The sequence below is a fragment of the Sprattus sprattus genome, assembly GCF_963457725.1.
Source record: "Sprattus sprattus genome assembly, chromosome: 21".
NCBI classification, from domain to species: Eukaryota; Metazoa; Chordata; class Actinopteri; order Clupeiformes; family Clupeidae; genus Sprattus; species Sprattus sprattus.
The window spans coordinates 12992024-12997023 of record NC_137919.1 but is presented as its reverse complement, the minus strand read 5'-3'; the positions used below and the strand labels follow the sequence as shown (position 1 = coordinate 12997023).

The 5000-nt window shown below is 43.0% G+C and overlaps 1 protein-coding gene across 1 annotated transcript in view; it reads right to left on the bottom strand.

The window, feature by feature from the left end:
* Positions 1 to 913, bottom strand: part of sec24d (SEC24 homolog D, COPII coat complex component) — a 22953-nt gene extending 22040 nt beyond the window's left edge. The window contains exon 1 of the mRNA XM_080860158.1: positions 841 to 913. The gene's annotated coding sequence lies outside the window, so the exon portion shown is untranslated. The remainder of the gene's footprint in view (positions 1 to 840) is intronic.
* Positions 914 to 5000: the final 4087 nt, after the last annotated feature.

Genomic DNA, 5000 nt, shown 5'->3' with positions numbered 1-5000 from the left:
AATACTTCAGTCTTCATCTCTACAACACGTTAACAGTATTTGGACACTAATCCAGAGTTTGCCATTACAACTCACTTTTCACACATGGGCTCCAAAAGAATTCCTGCGTTAGCAGGTAACAGCAGTAAGCAGAGCAATAGGCCTAGGTGTGACAGCCAGCTTATCCAACCACTCTGTTTTATGTATTACTGTAGGCAACCAGCACTACGTACATTGGAGTAGCGATCGGAACAACAGAAGAGTAGCTTGACTCTGAGTAGGAGTTGTATTATTGTACTTTGATCAATATTGCTGAATTAACGTGACTGCCCAAAACATATCGATTCAGGCCGCTGATGACAACCGGTCCTTATCAGCGACTACAGTACCACACTAATGACATGCCCTACTACCTGAGCAGATGTACTCGGCGTACTCAGATGAGAAATCGGTGTTTGACTTTAAATGGCACCTTGACATAGTTATGCCATTTGCATTGCCCAGCATCTGCCCCATATGCCACGTCAAAGACCGTTATGAGGGCGAAATTGCATCACCATCAACAAATGAGTCAAACGTTACACACAGACATTTCTAGTCACGGAAAAACCAAATGCTGAATCTGGTTTAGTAGTAAAACATATAGCCGATATCATGACAGAACAACAACATGCAAAACTTCACCGACAGACAGCTATAAGGAGGATGCGGCTACTGTCTCACTACACGGAAATAGCCAAGGTGTTCAACTTTTCCGCCACGATTAATCCTACGGAAAACATTCAGAAATCTCTCTATAGAAACTGAAAGCACGCATGATTTAATGCATTTGTCTTAGTTTAAGAAAGTGTTATTATTTACCAAAGTAGTAGGGAGAATGGGCAGCGTCCGCTTCGGTATCAATCCTGAAAGTGCACGTAGAGTGCCACGTCAAACTCCACCGGGTCCAGTGCGAAGAGCACAGCGTACTGCTCCAGGGCTGCCGCGCATGCGTGGATGAGGGGAGACACTACACGTCAGCAGCAGAGGCCGTAGTGCGCAGCGCAGACAGCAGTCTACCCAGACAGACAGACAGATGTTGCTTGCTGCTACGTGTTTCTACTGGTCCGACCTGACGTAAATGAAACAGCCTATAGGCCATACCAACCACTTACTAATTATGTAGCTTTATGTTCTAAATACGCCCTTTAAGCTAGTTTTAAAATCATAAATTAGCCTAATTGTATGTGAATGTTTATCAGTGATAAAGTCGAGCCTGTCCCAGTCCTCTAGTTATTCTATTGCACAATGTCATTGACAATAAAAAAAAAACTATGGTTAAAAAAATCTGGCTGACAAGTTTTAAATAATGTTTTGGGTGTAAACAGTAAAAGCAAAAATATGCTGATACGAAAGTAACTGATCAGGGCCTTGTTAAAGGCATGCCCACTATTCTCTGTAGGCCTATAAAAACACCAACGCCATCGACAAATGGTTCATTTTACGGATACTGCTTTATGATTTCAATTTCAATGAATTAAAACCACACATACAGTTTATAATAATTACTCAGCATTCGTCTCTAGCTTATGCTAATTCAAGGTATTTTACAGTGTAATAGGCATTACGCCTTCAAATAGCCTAGACTATGACAAACTGAATTATCTGAATTTGAACTTGAACTTGAACTGTGCAGACACGATCAGAATGTTCTGGAGAATAAGCACAATTACAATATACAATATAAAATAGCGAATGTTTGCTTAAGATGCAAACGTTGAAAATGCTTCCAATCTCGTTGTCTTTGTGCGTTGTCTAATTAGGGAGATTCCCTCCATTTGAACTGAAAACTTTCCCTAAGTGCAGTCATAACTTCCCCTCGGCTGAAGACATGCAGCTGAACATGAGCAACAGGTGAGGAGTAGAGGAACAAGTCGGTGTAGGCCTGTCCGCGCATGGGTACCACACCGCGCACCGTTTGGCTTCTTTCCCATCTCTCTGCGTGTGTGTGTGTGTGTGTGTGTGAGAGAGAGAGAGAGAGAGAGAGAGAGAAAGAGAGGATGTGTGTAAGAGTGTGTGTGTGTGTGTGAGAGAGAGAATGTGTGTGAGAGTGTGTTTCGTTTTCTTCTGTAGATGGACTTATTTGGGTGGTGCCTCTCGGTGACGTCGGAGCGGGACGGACCCACCGGACTGCTGGTATGAATCGCTGGGATGCGAGCCTCCTCGAGTACGCTGCTCGTGCCTCTGCGAGGAGTTTCGAGTCTCAGCACTGCGCGACTTGATGCCAGTTGGCGTGCCGCAAACTCCGGCAACATGGGCACGGGGGATTACTTCTGCCTGACGGTACGCGGGGGCGCGCCCTGGGGCTTCAGCCTCCGGCAGTGCGAGGGAGAGGCGCACCACCCCATACAAGTCGACCAGGTAAAGTAATGATAATAATACAAATAATAGGCTACTTTATGAAGGCTTCTGTTATCAGTGATTATAGTATAATAATTGCAATCAGACTATTACATAATTTGAGGATGAAAACCCATTTTTCTCTTTCTCCGATTCTATGTAGTTGGTGTGTGTGTGTGTGTGTGTGTGTGTGTGTGTGTGTGTGTGTGTGTGTGTGTATGGATGTGTTTTTATAATAATATTTAATCAAGGTTTACATTACCTGTGGAATACTGGCATGAGATCTCCGACACTTTGACAATAAAGAGGAAATGTACAGTATAACCACCGGGACATGTTTATGAGATCTTATGGGAAGAGTATACAGTAGGCTATGTACATTTCTACAATAACATAATTATAACACTGTTACTCTACCTTACTCTCCAATGCGTGAAATAGCAACATATTTCATATTTGGACAGGTTATATTACCTTATCGAGTTCTACAGTGGGTGACATTCAACAACAATTTATCAATTCGGAAGAAGGCGTATCTACCTCATGAGTCATTGGGACAGTTCATTGATTTGAAAAGGCGAGGTTGTTATTGTCTAAACTGAGTTTTCTAGCACTAACGGTCTGCTTTCCCAGCTCGGACCCCTGCGTCCTTATATGGTAAAGCCTAGGGGAGCTCGTGGGCAGAGAATAAGCGTTCCGTGATCACTCGCGCACATTTCTAAACAATCTCTCGGTGCTGAGACGTGGATATACGCGCGGTTACTAATGCTTACGGCGCAGTCACCCGCAGCCGCCAGCCCACCGAGTTGGAGCTCGCGTTATTTAGACAAATAGCTTGACCTGGGCCAGTGCTATCTTCTGCGTGTTTATGGAATTGAAAAACATTCGCTGACTGCGCTGGGGCATTGGTCAATGTCAGATCTTGTTTTTGGAAGGAAATTGACAAAAGATCACAAAGATAAATACGTTGTCCAACTACTTGTTGATCCATGCTCATTACCAGTCTCTCCATCTGTCTTACCCTCCTCGCACACAGTGCATTGGTAGTTGGAAAATCTCAAAGCTTCAGTTAGAAAAGCTAAAACCGTAAAGAATATTTTTTTTAGAAATTACTGGAAATGTCTGAATGATGTGTCTTGAGGTGGTGAATGCATTTAGAATTAGTTCACACTGTGCTGAGAGCCTGTTCTTGTTGGTGTCTTTTCTTCTTGTCCTTTAACTGTTGTCCTTTAGTTCCTCTGGTTCCCCTGCAATAGCTGCTGACCTCTAATTCAGAGCAGCCCTGAGCCTTGTTACTCTCTGGGGTGTTCCATCTGTAGTCTCTGTGGGGATTATGCAGGCAGAGGAACTAAATGGCCGCCCTGCAACTGCATCAGCCTATGACTCCTTCAGTTACTGGTCACCGATATGCTACGACCATTACAGCTAGAGACAGAGTGTCCCGGTCATGGCTCCATCCGTAGCCCTGGGTACCTTGGTGCAGCGGCTGAGGGTGAGTTCAAGGTTACCACGCTTAGAGCACAGTGGACAGGCTGGTGTCTCTGCCCTTGCCCCGGGTGTGGAGGTGTAGTCTTGCCCCAGGTGTGTGGGTGTGTTGGGCAGGTGTCTCTGCCCTGCCCCAGGTGAGGATATGTGATCTTGCCCCAGGTGTGGAGGTGTGATCTTGCCCTAGGTGTGGAGGTGTGATTGGGAGCTGTATATGCCTTGCCCCAGGTGTGGAGGTGTGAGGGTGAGATGATGAGATGTTTCTGCCCTGCCCCAGTTGTCGCAACTTGCTCAGCTTGGGCTCAGCCTTTATATATATATATTAGTGCTGTCAAACGATTCAAATATTTAATCGTGATTAATTGCATTTTTGTCATAGTTAACTAAAAATGAATCGCGATTAATCGCAAATGTATTAGCAAATTTGTATCTAGTATTCTAAATGTCCCTTAAATCATTTTTTTTTAATGCTCTTATCAACATTGAAAAGTGGTTTGGCTTGCTTTATGCAATGTTTTATTTTATTGAAAAACAACTTTGCCAAACAAAATTATAAAATGCACATTTCAGATAAACAAGGACTACTGTATAGTGCAGTTAAACCATGGCTTAATATTTTCTTTTTTTCAAGTTTGCTGTGAACATAGAAGTCAGGCCTCTTATTTAAAAAACAATGAACCGTAACAGTTAGGTTTCCAATAAAAGGTAAGCCTACTACTTCTGTGCTTTCAGCCAGCTGCCTGTTGACATTTTCAGACAACAGTGAAGCTCGTTTTTTTTGCACAACACAACTTTTAAAGGTAAACTTTCTATCCAGAAGCTTTTTATTATCCATTTCGCCGTATCATGCTCACCATTCACTCAAACGTAACGTTAGCCTACTACGCAGTTTGGGAGAGCAAAAAGAACGTTAATCTTTTTTTTTTTTACAACGCGTTAATCGCGCAATAAAAAAAATGTACGCCGTTAAAATGGGCTTGCGTTAACGCCGTTAATAACGCGTTAAACTGACAGCACTAATATATATATATATATTCAGATGTAACCCCTTTTTCAGTTACAATAACATTTCTTTAATAATCTAATTACGTAATTACATGCAACTAGTTACTCCCCAAACCTGTAACTAGTTGCTCCCCAACCCTGGATTCAGATCA